This window comes from Nannospalax galili, unplaced genomic scaffold (assembly GCF_000622305.1).
Source record: "Nannospalax galili isolate Female #2095 unplaced genomic scaffold, S.galili_v1.0 scaffold385, whole genome shotgun sequence".
NCBI lineage: Eukaryota > Metazoa > Chordata > Mammalia > Rodentia > Spalacidae > Nannospalax > Nannospalax galili.
In genome coordinates, this window is record NW_008354956.1 from 635,378 (window position 1) to 652,472 (window position 17,095).

A 17,095-nucleotide genomic window follows, 5' to 3' on the forward strand; every position below is an offset into this window, starting at 1 on the left:
TTATGTGTATGAGTGTTTTGCCTGCATGTGTGTATGTGCACCCATGTCATATAGCGCCTGCAGAAACCAGAAGAGGTATAGGGTCCCTGGAACTGGAGTTACGGACAGTTGTTAGCTGCCATGTAGGGACTGGGAACTGAACTCGGGTCCTCTGCCAGAGCAGCCAGTCCTTTTAACTGCTGAGCTAGCTCTCTAGCCCCTCAAGCCTTTTTTGGGGGGGGGTTCTTTTTGAGACAGGGTCTCCCTGTAGCCCCAGCTGTCCTGGAACTCATTATATAGACCAGGCTGGCCTTGAACTCACAGAGATCATCCCACCTCTGCCTCTTGAGTGCTGGGCTTAAAGGCGTGTGCCACCACGCCCGGCACTTTTAAGATTTTTAAATGAATTATTTACAGTAAAATTTACTTTTGTATATCACTCTGAGTTTTGAAAAAAATCTGTCAGGTGCCACTGCAATCAAGATATTTAACAGTTCCAATGACCACTGCTCTGAAATTGGTTTTCTGGTTGTCCGCATTGTTAACTCTAACACCCAGTGGTCTTTCTGTCTAATAATTTACCTCTTCCAAAGTGTCAGAAACGGAGTCATACAGTGTGTAGCCTGTTGAGTGTAAAGTGTTTGACTTGGTGTGATTCTTTGATTCACCCATCTTGTGTTGGGGGTGGGTTTAATAGGGATTAAACCCAGAGCTTCAAACACTGAGAGTTGTACCACCAACCTTCACCTCTAGACCTCCACCATCCATTTCACTGCTGAATAGTATTCTTTTGGATCTACACCACATTTATTCATTTTTTACCACATGAAGAATGTCTAGGCTTCCACATTTGGTGATAATGGAGAAAGCAGCTAAAAACATTTACATACCATTTTTATATCAACTGAACATTTCTTTTGCCTTCATAAATATCTACAATTATTGCTGGATTGAACAGTAGGGCTTGCTTTAACTGCACAAAAACTGACTGACTTTTAAAGATGGCTATCCAGTTTTCATTCCCACCATTCATGTATGTGGTTCCAGTTCTGCCCAGCATCTGAATATTAATGTTTTCTTTTGTCTTTCATTTTGCATCTCATTTCCATAACATGTGTTCAGAACCTATATGTGGTGAAATGTGTTAGAATATTGGCTCTTTTTTTAAATTTCTGTTATTTTGTTGCTTTTTCCTAATGTTCTGAGAACACATCTATTGTCAGTTATATGTTTTGCCATATCTACTAATTGCATGTGTGTGATGGGGCACACATGTGCCCCAGTGCATGTGTGGAGGTCAGAGAATAACTTCACGGAGTCAGTTCTTCCCTTCCACCTTTACCTGGGTTCCAGGGAGCGACCTCAGGTCGACAGGCTTAATGGCAAGTGCCTTCAGCCATTGAGCCATCTTGCCCATCATTTTTTTTAAGTTAATTTTTTTATCTAAAGCTGATTCATTTCAACTAACCTTTGTATAAAGTGTGAGATCAAGGTCCATTTTTTTTTTGTGTATGGGCATTCAGTTAGCTGGCCTTCAACACTGAATTGCTGTCATACTTGTGTGAGAAATCCATGCATTAATCTTTCCCTGGTCTCTGGTTTCCTTGATGTTTGTTGTCTTTACAGATGCTGTGTAACCATAACCCCTTTTAAATTTTTTATTTTTATTTTATGTGTATGAGTGTTACTCTGCATGTATGTTTGTGCACCCATATTGCACAATGCCTGAGGAGGCCAGAAGAAGGCGTTGGAGTCCCTGGAACTGGAATTACTGTGGTTTTAGCCATCATGTGGGTGCTGGGAACTGAATACGGGTCCTCTGCAAGAGCACCCAGTGAACCATAACTCTTAAAAAAAGAAGCTTTAACGGGGCGTGGTGGCACACGCCTTTAATCCCAGCACTCGCAAGGCAGAGGCAGATGGATCTCTGAGTTCAAGGCCAGCCTGGTCTACATAGTGAGTTCCAGGATAGCTGGGGCTACAGGGAGACTCTGCCAAAAAAAAAAAAAAAAAGAGAGAGAGGCTTTGTATGATTTGTTGGAATCAGCATGAGTCTTCCAGATCCATTCCTTTTCAAAATTAATTTGTTCATTTAGATTCTTTGCTTTTCAGTAATTTGTAGAATCAGCTTTGTAATTCTTTAAAAAGTAAACTCAGGAGTTTGCTTAAGATGGCATTAAAGACATATTAAGTTTCTGGACAATTGACATCTTAGTAATATCAAATGTTCTGAGCAACAGATACAGTGTAATTTGTACAACATTCCTTTGGTTTCTTTCATCAGATATGTGTGATTTTCTGCACAGAGGTCTATACCCACTTTGTTCAGTTTATACAGTGGTGTTCCATCCTTCCTGGTGCTAAATTAAGTGAAACTTTTTTCTAACCTCAGTTTTCAGTTGTTCATTGTTAATAAGCAGAAATCCAGTGGGTTGTTTTGTACTGGCCTTGAATGTTCCAATCTCGGCAAACTTAATAGTTGAAGTAGCTGTTCTGTGGGTAATGATGGGATTTTCTGTGCAGTCGACATCATGTGTGAAAACTCTTTATTCTTCCTTGTTGATCTGTGTGGCTGTCAAGCTCCACTGTGCCCCGAGGTCACACCCGCAGGATGGTTTGGATGAATAAGCCCCTCAACCAGTGATCCTTTGGGGTGGCCAAAGAGAGGTGCATACTGTGAGTTAATGTTCAGGAGAAGGTACAGAAGTGGGGGGCTGCGGGGTGTGCAGGAGTTTTTGAGGAGCACAGCCTGCACTTCCTCAAAAGAGCCAACCTACAATCTGCCCGGATGAGGGGATCTATCAGGGAGCGACACACCAGCTTATGGGACACTGGGGGCAGGGGGAGAGGTATATAAGGCTTGCACGTCCCTGCAATAAACGAGTCTGCAGCACCTCGCCTAGTGCCTGCTCTCACTTGACTCCCAGAGTCTGTGGGTTGATTCCACACCACTCACCCCCACCTTGGCCAGAACCTTCATTCCCTGCAGTCCCTCGTGGGCTGGACCCACGAGGAAACCTGTAACAAAACCCAATGAGTTTATTGGGGTTGCTTACAGGAATATGGGAGGGGGGTCACTTACAGAATCAGAAATGACTTGAAGACTTTTTTTGCATCACCAAAGTCCACCCCAGCATGGGTGACAGCTCAGGAAAGCAGGAAACCTGGAGCCACTGCACAGCCGGGAAATCGCTACATAACACCATCCTTACAAAATTGGGCTGATAAGATTAAGGACTTTTAAGTAATTTTTCTTTTAATCCAAAAGATGTTGGCCCACACCTTTAATCTCAGCACTCAGAGAGCAGAGGTAGGAGGATCTCAAGGCCAGCCTCAAAAAAAAAAAAAAAAAATTAAAGGAGTAATTGTGGCCACCAAAGGTCAGATGGGTCAAGTAGGTCCTGGGCTTAAGAGGTAGGGGTGGAGCTACTACTTTGCTGCCTGACTGGATATGGCAGGGGAGTGCTCTCCAGGGGGAACTTTAGTAGAAATTTACTAGACCTTGTGAGTCATGATAACCACAGTCAAAAGTTTGTAGATATTTCTTTTTGTGTGCATGCATTTGTATGTACATGTGTGTGCAGGCGTCAGGAGAAGGCATGGGATCCCTTGGAGCTGGAGTTAGAGGCAATTGTGAGCCATCTGACCTGGGTGCTGGGAACCAAACTCAAGCACTTTACAAGAACATGCTCTTAACTACTGAGACGTTTTTCCAGCCCCTCTGTAGACATTTCTGATATTATGGGATGGTTTCATCAATTTCTCCTCTTAAGACAGTGTCATTAATGTTACATAGCTAAGCTCTTATTTCAGACCAGTTCATTTTAAAAATTATTATTTTTATTTTATGTGTATGAGTGTATTTCCTGCATGTATGTAAGTGCACCAATGTCGTGTAATGCCCACGGAGGACAGAAGAGGGCATTGGATCCCCTGGACCTGGAGTTGGGTTGGTCGTTAGCTGCCGTGTGCATGCTGGGAACAAAATTTGGGTCCTCTGTAAGAATAGTCAGTGTTTTTAACCACTGAGGCATCTCTCCAGCCCCTCAAACAGAAAAGTTCTTAAATATCCTGTCTCAAGGCTGGGCATGGTGGGGCACACCTTTAATCCCAGCACTCAGGAGACAGAGGCAGGTGTATCTCTGTGAGTTGGAGATCAACTTGGTCTACATAGAGAGTTCCAGGCCAGCCAGGGTTACATAGTGAAACCCTGTCTCAAAATTTTTTAAAAAGGTTTTGTCTCCATAAAATGTGAATAATGGTGGGCTACAGAGATTAGACCTTAGGGTTAAAAACTGTGTATGTACTCTAGGAGTCCTTCAAACATAAATGCAAATTGTGGTTGTGATTTTAAAAAAATATTTGACTTATTTTTATTTTGTGTATGAGCATATTGCCTGCATGTATGTAAGTACACCTGTGTTGTGCAGTGCTCATGGAGGTCAGAAGAGGGTGTCAAATTCCCTTGGTACTGGAATTGTGGACGGTTGTTAGCCACCATGTGGGTGTTGGGAACTGAACCTGGGACCTCTGCAAGAGCAGCAAGTGCTCTTAACAGCTGAGCCATCTCTCCAGCCCTGTGGTTGTTATTTTCCAAGAAAATGGAACAGAATAAGATATTTTAGTTAGATGAATTGTAGGAAACCAGGATGCCAGGCCCTAGAGTGAGATGAGCCTCAAACTTCAAACCTTTAAGTCCAGGCTGCATTCTCTGCTAAAGGGAGGGGCACTGAAAACAGTAGCTCTGATAATCCCTGTCTTGCAGAACACTGCCAGACTGGCAGGAGAAAGCGGCCTGGTCATAAAAGTGCAGGCTCCCTGCTCTGTGGGAAAGCATCTTGGTCAACAACCCTTAGCTCATCTCCGTCTCCTGAACAAATAATTCAGCTATCATTAGCTAAGCGATTAGGCCAGGTTAAAGGCTTACTCCTGATCTAAAAGCTAAAAGTTCACCATGCTTTTAACTCTTAAGAAAGAGAACATTGTGGCCAATAAATTACTGGATGGGCATTGATAACCTTGAGTAAAAGTTTAAGCATCCTTCTGGCTCCAACTAACAGACTTACATGTCCTGTGTCTTTGTACCCTAAATCTTTGTATGTGACTGCCATATCCCAAGTCTCTTGCAATATCTAAAAACCATCTGAATTTTGTAATAAATGGCTTGTTGTAAAGACACAAGTCCCAGGGTCCAAGACTCTGTTGCTGGTCAGTATCCATCACAAGAGTGAGATTCCCTGCAAAGCAAGACATACTTGGGTCACCCAATAACCAATAACTTTGAATTCACTTGAGTAATATTTGGTGTAGGGGATCTTAATTGGAGATAGCACACATTAAGACACCATACTTTAGGGCTGGAGAGATGGCTCAGCAGTTAAGAGGGTGTACTGCTCTTGAAGAAGTCCCAAGTTCACTTCCCAGAATCTGCATCAGGTGGCTCACAACTGTAACTTCAGCTCCAGGGGATCCAATGCTCTCTTCTGGCCTCTGTGGGTACCTGCGCACACACACACACACACACACACACAGACACACACACACACACACGTTCCTGCTCTTGCAGAGGACCCAGGTTCAGTTCCCAGCACCAACATGGTGGCTCATAACCAACTATAACTCCAGTTTCAGGGGTCTGATGTCCTCTTTTGGTCTCCTTGAGCACTGCATGCACATGGTGCACTTACATGTAGGGAAACACTCATACACATAAAAATAGGGACCGCAAAAATGACACAGCAGTTAAGAGCACTGGCTGCTCTTGCAGAGAACCCAGGTTCAGTTCCCAGCACCCACGTGGCAACTAACAACTATCTGTATCTCCAGTTCCAGGGAGCAACATCCTCTTCTGGCCTCCTCGGGCACCACATGACCTGAGTACACTTACATACATGCAAGCAAAACACTCATGCACATAAAAATTTTTAAAAGACAAAATAAAAATGAACGGATCTCTAAAACAATGTATTAGAGATATCCAAGTAAGACTACTGAAAGGAAAAAATTGGAAAGACTCCTATGCCACCAAATCATTTTAAATAGGTCTTAATTCTTTCTGTTCTTCATTGTGACATTATTTTGTGTTTATAATTTTAATAGAAAATAACATTATTTGGAATGCCTATATGGGAATACATTTTCAGTTTCTGAAATCTGCTAACATTCTAATACTAAGCTTGTGGATGGTTTTGTTGGTTTCGAGACAGAGTTCTGTATAGCCTAGGCTGGCTTCAAACTCCCTATATAGCAAAAGATGACCTCAAACTCCTGATCTGCCTGTCTCTACTATCTGAGTACAGGGATGACAGGTGTGTACCAGTCTACCCTGCTTATGTGGGGTTTCCTATACTTCTCCAACTCATCAACTGTGTACCCAGTGGTGCTAATTATGACACCAAAATATCTGAATTTAAAGCCCCCATGGGCTAAGGAATCAGTCTGACAAGTCCCCATGGGACATCTCCCACGTCACACTCCAGTCTTTAGGTCCCAGGCATCTCTTGACCAGCTGGCTCTGTCCTTGGATTCAGTTATTTCCCAGAGGGATCCACAGGCATCAGCAAAAGTCAGTCTGCTACTGGCAATCTATTAAACAGGATAAAACACAAGAACAGCCTCATAGAATTGTATCAGGTTGGTTATTTCAGGGTGGGTAAGAGCAGTGCAGACTTTTCCTGGCCTCTGGGGACATCACCCTCTGAAGCCCTTCCTAACCTGTGTTGGAGTCCTCATGAAGGATTCATTATGTAGACAGGATCAATGAGACTGTTGGCCATGAGACAGAACTCAATCTGTCCTTCACCTTCCTGGAGTTCAGGTGTGGGTAGAGCCGAATTTTTAGCCTCTCTGTGGCAATGTTTTGGAATCTCAAAGTGTTTTCACATCTTGAATGTGCTACAAGTCATTCCCATTGAAGCATATTTTTTTATTCCATTATGTATTTTGTGTATCAGTTATTGAACAAAGGACCCCAAGCATGATGCTAGGCAAGCACTCTACCACTCTATCCCTGGTCCTATTTTTACTTTTTATATTGAGATAGAGTATCATTAAGACAGCCTTAAACACTCTAGTAAGTTCAAGGGTCTTGAACTTTCAATCCTACCTCAGCCTCTGCAGTAAATAGGGTTATAGGAGTAGTTGAAGCCTTTATAAAGACTAAAATTTTGTGTATGTGAATGCTATCTCTGGGTGTTTTATTTTGTTTTTGAGACAGGGTCTCCCTGTAACCCCAGATGGCCTGGAGCTCACTATGTAGACCAGACTTGTCTCAATCTCACAGAGCTCTGCCTGCCTCTGCCACCTACATGATGGGATTAAAGGTGTGAATCACTGTGGTGGGAAATATCTGTTTGTTTTTTAAAACACTGAAAAAATAAAATCAAAAGAAATATTACAAAAATAACTTTATAAATATGATACTTAAATGTTGAGGGGCAAACGGTGCCCAATAAAAGTAAACAAAAGATCCTCTTTCATTCTGCAGGAAATGTGCACCAGAACTACGTTTACATACAGTTCTACTTCACAGTCCATCTTCAGTCTCACGACGTCATTCCGCACTGAACATTGTACTGCTACAAACCACTGCCACGGTTGTGATACCTATTAGGGTTTTCAAACAGCAGCAGCCTCCCCTCTCCCCAACAGGGTCCCATGGACTTTGGATTTCTCAAGCCTGAAAAAGGGAACCTAGCTGATAAGAACCTTGGTCTTTGAAGTCAAGAGAAGCAGACTTTTCTCCACTGTTTGGCCAACACAGCAGGCTTCCCCTTTGATCTCTAAAGAGGACAGTTTTTAATAGTCCTGCTCTCCCACTTCCTCCCCACACACCCAACTTTAAAAAAAAAAAAATACATCTTCCCGCCTTCTTCAGGAAGCAGAAGCCTCCCTTTTAAAAGACCCCAGCTCAAGACCCAGGAAGACATTTTCCCTGTCCAGAAGGGAATCTGTCCCATGTGTTCCTTTGCTAATAAACCCTATTTTGATGGAGTTTTATCTGTGTCCTGGTGCTTCTTCCTGATCAACCCTATTCGTCATACTGCTACTTTTTTATCTATCAATACCCTCCTCCTTGGCCCCCTGCCCTGGACTCCCGAGACCCTGCCCCTCTTTAGGACTAACTGCTCTTTTTCGCTTCTGTAAACTGCTTGATTGCTTGGCTGAAAGGACAAACTGTATTGACTCCATTTTGACTACCTGTTTCAGGCAAGCCTGAACATGCCCAGGCATGTTATAATCTCCACCTACCACCCCCACCCCAGGAGGTTATAGATCAAGCAAGCTCAGGCATATAGCAGCCTTATAAGGTAGGAACAGAGACTTCTGGCCCCACAGATAACAGCACATTCTACAGCCCTGAGGGTAGCACCCACCAATGAGAAACCCCCAGGACTGCATCCCTTGTAACCAATCAATTCAAAAGTGTGTTGGCATGTGTGGGCTCCTTGGACCAATCAAGATATGTCTCTATTATTCCCCTCATCTCTTTGTCTAAAACCTATAAAAGGCTTCTTCCCCCTGCAATCGGGCCTCTCAGTTCAGCTTGGTGGGCAAATGCCATAATTCTTCCTTGCTGATTGCTCTGGGAGCCTGAGCTTAAGGCCAAATAAAGACTCTTTGTTTTTGCATGCTCCCTGGACTCCATGGTGATCCTTGGGGATCAGTCCACTGGGCACAACACCGTCATTCCTCAGGATTCCTCGAGAGTGAGTCTCCCACTTGTTCTCTTTTCACCTGTAGCTTGTCAGAAGTGAGAATGCCTTCACTTCAGGAAATACTGTCTGCAAAGTAGTCTCCTTGAGGACCACGCTGGGTTCACATTACCACCCAGGAGCTGAGGACGCTAGCTTTCCTTTCCTCCAAGGTACTGGAGGCAGCCTGGTCGACACTCCAGTGGATGGGGAGGGCTGAGGCAGGAGGATATCTGTGAGTCCCAGGCCAGTCTGGGATGTATAGTTGTGAAACCCTCCTCTGTGTCCCCCTGCCCTGGACTCCTGAGACCCCTGCCCCTCTTTAGGAATAACGGCTCTTTCTTGCTTCTGTAAACCGCTTGATTGCTAGGCTTAGAGGACAAACTGCACTGACCCCATTTTGACTAGTTGTTTCAGGCAAGCCTGGACCTGTCCAGGCGTGTCATGATCTCCACCTATTAACCCCACCCCAGGAGGCTATAGATCAAGCAGGCCCAGGCATATAGCAGCCTTATAAGGTAAGAACAGAGACTTCTGGCTTCACAGATAACAGCACATTCCATAGCTCTGAGGGTAACACCCGCCAATGAGAAACCCCCAGGACTGCATCCCTTGTAACCAATCAATTCAAAAGTGTGTTGGCACATGCAGGCTCCTCGGCCCAATCAAGATGTGACTCTGTTATTCCCCTTCTCCCTTGGTCTAAAACCTGTTAGGGTTCCAAACAGCAGCAGTTTCCCCCCTTCCCAACAGGGACCTCACCTTGACCTTTGGAGTCAAGGGAAACAAACTCTGCCGAGAAGCAGCCTGCCTCTCCTCTGATCTCCAAAGATAAGACAAACAGATTCTACCTGTTAACCAGAGATTTTAGAAGCTGTTTATCACAACAAGCTTTTCTCTTATCTTAAGAGAGAAAAAGTAAACACTTCCAGACCCTAATCCTACCTGCTTTTCCTGCTTCCCCCTCCCTGATTTCTCCCCCCAAACATTCCTCCCTTCTACACCTTAAAGCCCCCATATATAAAGTCCCAGCTCATAGCCCGTGGGCTGACATCTTTCCCTTCCCCGAGGGAAACGTGTCCCATGCAAAATAAAGCTGTATCCCGCTAAGAATTACATCTGTGCCTCGGTGCCTTCCTCCATCCACGCCGCTGCTCACTCTCTCCAACATTCCTATCTATCAGATGGTGCTGAAACCAGCTCTTTCTTCGAGGGACCTCACACATAAAACTTTCGGACTTGCTTGTCGTTACTGGCCTCTGCGAACACCACTGATTCAGCATTAAGGTACACTCCACCCTCTATTTTGGCTCTCTACCTATCAAAACCTATAAAAGGCTTCCTCCCCCTGCAATCTGGGCTCTCAGCACAGATCCATTGCATTGGTGAGGTCTGAGAGCCCGAGCTTAAGCCCGAATAAAGACTCTTTTTTTCTTGCATGCCCCCTGGATTCCATGGTTATTCTTGGGGGTCTGTTCTCTGTGCACAACATTTGGGGGCTCATCGGGATCCCTAAGATCTCCCCCATGGGACCCCAGAGCGCTGAGTCTGCCTGATCCGATCAGTGAGTGTCTCTTGTCTTTGTGTCTTTTGTATTTGCGCATGTCTGGTTTTTGGGCCCAGTTTGAGATTGCCTGTTGGAGGTCTAGGCGGACGCGCTGGAAGGCCCCAGGCAGTGGGACTCAGGAGATGTCCTGGACCCACCTGGTGGGGATTGGATTCCCTTGGTAAATTTGGATGGACGGAGTGGGTTGTGCCCACCAGGACGCGAGAGGCCATCGTCCTATTTTCAGTTTAAGGCGCCAACTAACCATGTGTTGTTTTTCTGTGTGTTTGTGCTTTTTGTTGTGTTTGTGACTCTTACTGCGTTAGAAGAGATGGGACAGAACCAAGTAACTCCTCTTAGTCTTTTCCAGGATCACTTCTCAGAGTTCAAAGCCCAGGCTGATAGTCTGGGGTTAGGAGTAAAGAAAGGGAAGCTCTTTATGTTTTGCAGGAATGAATGGCCAACCTTTGGGGCCAGTTGGCCTGAAGAGGGGACGTTCGACCTGCCCACCATCTACAGAGTAAAGGATATAATTTATGGCTATCCAGGCCACCCTGATCAGGTCCCTTACATCACGACTTGGCAGGTTATGGTGGAGGAGCCTCCAAAATGGTTAAAGCCTTTCCTTCCTCCTCCCCCCACTGGCCCAAAGCTCACTGTCCTCACCCTGCATGAGGATGAGCGGCAGAGAAATGAAACCAGGCCATCTGCCCCTCTCTACCCTGTCTTGCAAGGAGGCACAAGGGAAGAACTTCTGCTTGAGCCACCCCCCTATCAGCCTGTCCCACAAACAGAGCCTCAGGACACCCTGGGGGAGGCAGAGGCAGCCCCACCCCAGGAGGTGGAAGAAAACCCTCCCCAGACACGGAGGAGGGTCCAAAGGGGGCAGCCACAGCTGGTGGCAGACTCTACTGTCCTCCCCCTCCGGGCTGTGGGACCGCTCACTGAAGCAGGGGACCAACAGATTCAGTATTGGCCATTTGCAACTAGCGACCTCTACAATTGGAAGCTGCAGACAGCTAAATTATCTGAAAAGCCCCAAGGCCTAATTGATTTGCTAGAATCTGTTTTGTTTACCCACCAGCCCACTTGGGATGATATTCAGCAGCTTTTGCAGTCCTGTTCACCACTGAATAAAGAGACCAGATCCTGGTTGAAGCCCGCAAGCTGGTCTCTGGGGTAGATGGGGATCCTACCACCAATCAGGCCCTGATAGATGAAGCCTTTCCCCTGGTTAGGCCGAATTGGAACTTCAATGTGGCTGAAGGTAAGGAGAGGCTCTGGGTCTACCGCCAGACTCTAATGGGGGGTTTCTGGGCAACTGCAAGGCGTCCCACCAATTTGGCCAAGATTAATGGTGTGCAGCAAGGGAGAGCAGAATTACCTGCAGCATCCCTAGAAAGTATCCTTGAGGCATTCCGTACCTATACTCCAATGGACCTGGAAGCACCCGAGAATAAGAATGCAGTGATCCTGGCATTCATGAACCAGTCTGCACCCGATATTAGGCACAAATTGTAGAAATTGGACAGCCTGACAGAGAAAACCCTGCCAGAGCTCCTGGCGGTGGCTGAAAAAGTCTACAATCATCGAGAGAGTCCTGAGGACAAGCAGGCCGGGGTGGCCGCCACTGCCAGTGCCAAGCAGATCCGCAACTTTGCCAAGATTCTCCTGGCCACATCGACCAGGTCCCCAGGTGAAAGAGAACACCAGCTGTGATGCCTATCTGCTGAACAAGGTAGGAGATGCCCAGAAGGGCGACCAAAATTGTTGAAAAACCAATGCGCCTATTGTAAGAAAATGGGCCATTGGAAGAAGGAATGTCCAGAAAGACCAGCCAGGCAGGAGGAGGTCCATGAAGGAACACAAGTCCTGGAGCTTGGGGAATGGAGCAAATAGGGAGGACGGGGTTCGGATCCCCTCCCCAAGCCCAGGGTAGCTGTCAGAGTGGGGGGGACACCTGTGAGCTTCCATGTAGACACAGGTGCTCAACATTCAGTGTTAACAGAGACCCTAGGGAAATTTTCAAACAAAAGGTCTTGGGTACAGGGAGTGACTGGCATGAACCAATATTCATGGACCACCAGAAGGAAAGTGGACTTAGGCACAGGCCGGGTGTCCCACTCTTTCCTAGTCATGCCAGATTGCCCCTACCCACTCTTAGGTAGAGACTTGCTTACCAAAATTGGAGCCCACATCCATTTTTCACCTAATGGGGTTCATTTAATAGATAAAGGAGGCCACCCCATTCAGGTACTGACCTTGCAACGGGAAGACAAGTATCGACTGGACCAAAAACTGGACTCACAGCCAATGGAGAAGATTTCTGTTTGGCTGCAGGAATTTCCTCTGGCGTGGGCCAAGACTGGAGGGATGGGGCTGGCAGCCCACCGGCCATCCATCTGGGTGGAGCTGAAACCAGGAGCCCTTCCAGCTCGGGTGAAGCAGTATCTCATGTCCCATGAAGCCAGATCAGGGGTTACCCCACACATCCGGAGGCTAAGAGACCAGAGCATCCTAATACCCTACAGGTCTGCATGTAATACACCTCTCCTCCTGGTAAAGAAAGAAGCCAAACTCAAATGATTACCGGCCAGTACAGGATCTGAGAGAAGTAAATAACCAGGTCATGGATATCCATCCCACAGTGCCTAATCCCTATACCCTCCTGAGCTCCTTGCCGCCCTCAAGGAGCTGGTATACTGTACTAGATTTAAAAGACGTCTTCTTTAGCCTGCCCTTAGCCAAGGACAGTCAGCCATTCTTTGCCTTTGAATGGCAAGATCTGGAGGTCAGTTTCAATGGACAACTGACCTGGACTCACCTGCCTCAGGGATTCAAGAACTCACCCACTCTCTTTGATGAGGTACTTCATGAAGATCTGGGTGAGTACAGGCTGGAACACCCCCAGCTCACCCTATTGCAGTATGTAGATGACATCCAGATAGCTGCTGATGACGCTCTACTATGTTAGCAAGGAACTAGGGATTTGTTGCGACTCTAGGCAGGCTAGGATATCTGGCATCCACTAAGAAGGCACAAATGTGTCATCAAGAAGTGATTTATCTAGGGTACATTCTAAAAGAAGGACAAAGATGGCTCACAGATGCCAGGAAAGAAACAGTGCTGAATATTCCGGTCCCCAACTCGCAGAGAGCAGTAAGAGAGTTTTTGGGATCAGCAGGGTTTTGCTGCCTCTGGATCCCAGGGTTTGCCGAATTGGCTAAGCCTCTCTATGAGTCTACAAAAGAGAATGAGACTTTCGTTTGGACGGGAGAAAGAGAAAGAGCCTTTAATGAAATTAAGCAAGCCCTCCTGACGGCCCCGGCTTTGGGGCTCCCCGATGTCACCAAGCCTTTCCACCTCTACATAGATGAAAAGAAAGGAATAGCCAAAGGAGTCCTGACTCAAACGTTAGGACCCTGGAATAGACCAGTGGCATACTTGTCTAAGAAACTTGATCCAGTAGCCGCAGGATGGCCACCATGTCTGAGGATTATAGCTGCTATTGCCCTTCTAGTCAGGGATGCAGATAAATTGACATTAGGGCAAGAACTGCACATCACCACTCCTCATGCTATTGAAGGAGTTCTTAAGCAGCCACCAGACCGCTGGTTGAGCAACGCCCGAATAACCCATTATCAGAGCTTACTTCTTAACCCTCTGAGAATTTGGTTCCTCACAAGCACCGCCCTTAACCCAGCCACCTGCTGCCAGACCCCGACTTGGACATGCCCATGCACGATTGCGCGGGGATCCTGAGCCAGGTACATGGGCTCAGAAACGACCTGACCGATCGGCCACTCTCCGATGCAGAAGCTACTTGGTTCACCGATGGTAGCAGTTTCATGAAGGATGGGCAGAGGTATGCAGGGGCGGCAGTGGTAACTGAGACTGAGACTGTTTGGGCGGCAGCTTTGCCTGCAGGGACCTCGGCTCAGAGGGCTGAGCTGATAGCTCTGACTGAGGCTCTTAGGCTTGGAAAGGACAGGTGGCTGAACATGTACATGGACAGCTGATATGCCTTTGCTATGGCACATGTGCATGGAGCCATCTACCAGGAAAGGGGGCTGCTCACAGTGGAAGGAAAAACTATTAAAAATAAACAAGAAATTCTGGACCTGTTGGCGGCTCTATGGCTACCTAAGAAACTAGCCATTATCCACTGCCCTGGGCACCAGAAAGCCAACATGCCCATAGCTTGAGGAAATCAGAGGGCAGACTGGCTTGCTAAAGACTTAGCTTTGGAGGCTTTCCAGATTTTGCCAATCCAACTGCCAGACCCTGCCCCCCATCCTACCTGATCAGCCTCATTACTCCCAAGAGGATATGAAACTGATACACAGACTCCCCATGACCCAAAAGATCGATGCTTGGTGGCATACAGGAGACTGTAGAATTATTCTGCCAAACGACTTAGCCAAAGACCTCCTCACATATATCCACCGAACCACTCATCTGGGCACCAGGAAAACAGCTGATCTTTTAAGAAATGCTCATTTAAAAGTCCTGAATCTCCACCCACTTGTTGATGCAGTCGCCTCTGCATGTCTTAGTTGCAAGCTGAACAATGTAGCCCTCTGGGAGATGGACTTTACAGAAGTTAAGCCTTTTCAGGATGGACTGAAGCCTTCCCCACCAAGCATGAGACCCCTCAGGTGGTAGCCAAGAAACTGCTGGAGGACATCTTACCCAGGTATGGCGTCCCAGCCCTTCTGAGCTCTGACAACAGGCCAGCCTTTGCATCACAGGTAACCCAGGAATTAGCTAGGATATTGGGAGCAAGATGGAAATTACATTGTGCATACAGGCCCCAGAGCTCAGGACAAGTAGAGAGGATGAATAGGACTCTAAAAGAGACCCTTACCAAATTAGCCATGGAGACTGGCAGGGCTCTCCTTCCCTTTGCCCTATATAGGGTGAGGAACTCACCCTATCTGCTAGGATTGACCCCCTATGAAATCATGTTTGGAAGACCCCCCCATCCTCCCCAGTCTAAGAACTGAACTAATTGCTGAATTTGATAACCAACAGTTGTTTGATTCTCTAGAAGCAGTGGCTTGGGCGCATAGGGACATCTGGCCCTGGCTGAAAGCTATCTATGAGACTGCTCCCCCTCCTACCCCGCACAACTACCAGCTTGGCGATTGGGTCTATGTCTGCAGACACCACCGAGAGACCTTGGAACCTCGCTGGAAAGGACCATATATAGTGCTCCTGAGAACCCCAATGGCAGTGAAAGTAGATGGAGTTGCCACCTGGATCCATCACACTCATGTCTGACTAGCAAGTTCCTACCCACACCCAGACAACCATCGCCCTCTGTCGACCTCTACGCCGGATCCAACAACATGGAAGGTCCACAAGAACATGGACAATCCCCTCAAGCTAAGGCTGTGCCACTCTTGATGTTTACTCTGCTGTTTGGAATGAACGTATGTATAACTGCTAACTCTCATCAACCTTGCAATCTCACCTGGCAGCTCCTAGACATCTCTACTGGAGACATCCTGTTCCAGACATCCAAGATCACCCCGCTAAACACCTGGCACCCAGAGCTAGGCTTTGATCTCCAACACTTACTCCCCGGACAGAGCCATGGGGGGCTACACCATACTTATTACTATGTCTGTCCTGGGAGCAGAGGTAGAGACTGGGGAAAACGATGTGGGGGAGCCAGTGATTGTTTTTGTAAATCCTGGGACTGTGTGAGTACGGGGGACATCTACCTGACAGCCACCGTTAAAGATGATCTTATCAAGGTTGTCCGTAACAACACCCCTGATGCCATTTATCGTGGGTGGAAAGTTAGAACATGTCCTACAAAAACAGGCTGCAACCCTGTGAAGGGGGTGTTTACTGATGCAGGAAAAAGAGACACCACTTGGGAGGTAGGAAAAACCTGGGGATTGAGAACTCTCAACCCAAGCCCCACGGCAGGGGGCGGGTTCTTCACTATCATCCTCAGAAAGGAAACCCCCACCTCACTGGTACCCCAAGGTGTTGACCCCCACCCAGTTTTAGTACCCCTAGAATCCAACCCCAGCCCTAAGCCCCCACCTCTGAGGGAAAGTACAACAGTCTTTGAGAGAGCAGCAGTAGTTGTGGGGACACCTACAGCTTCACCCTCAGACCCTATTGGCCGCTGATCACCTCCACTTTCGAGGTGCTCAATGCCTCCAAGCCGGACCTAACTGTAGAGTGCTGGCTTTGTCTGAGTGCTCAGCCACCCTTCTATGTGGGCATAGCTGTAGTAGGTAATTACTCCTGAGTTAATAGTAACCAATGCACCTGGGGACAGCAGGGAAAACTTTCTCAACAGCAAGTTACTGGGGCAGGGACCTGTGCCCTGCCCCCTAGTGCCCAGGTACCCTCAGGGCTATGTAACCACATAGTCTCTGTTTCAAATGGTACTTATTACTCTGCCACTTCTGGATGGTGGGCTTGCTCTACTGGTTTGACCCCCTGCATTCACGGGACTGTCCTGAATAACATGAAGGGTTACTGGGTCATGGTACAGTTATTCCCCAAGATGACTTACTATGGGGAGACCCAGATGGAGCTAGCCTATGCACCCCTTTCTGCCCTCAGAACTAAGAGAGCTATAGGGACTGCAGCCATTTTGTTATTCTCCTTAATTGGTCTAGGTATAGCTGGAGCAACCGGAGTGGGCACCTCGGCCTTAATTTTACAGGACCAAAACTACAGCGCCCTCCAGGTAGCGATTGATGCAGACCTCAGGAGTCTGGAACAGTCTGTAACTAAATTAGAACAATCCCTAAACTCACTAGCAGAGGTCGCCTTACAGAATAGAAGAGGTCTTGACCTCCTTCTTATGCAACAAGGGGGCTTGTGTGCAGCCCTAAAAGGAGGATGT

General features: G+C 47.0%; 1 protein-coding gene across 1 annotated transcript in view; it reads left to right on the forward strand.

Annotated features, from left to right (window-relative positions):
* The window catches only part of Znf45 (zinc finger protein 45), a 51,344-nt gene that overhangs the window by 15,094 nt on the left and 19,155 nt on the right, over nt 1-17,095 (forward strand). The gene's annotated exons all lie outside the window — the stretch shown is intronic.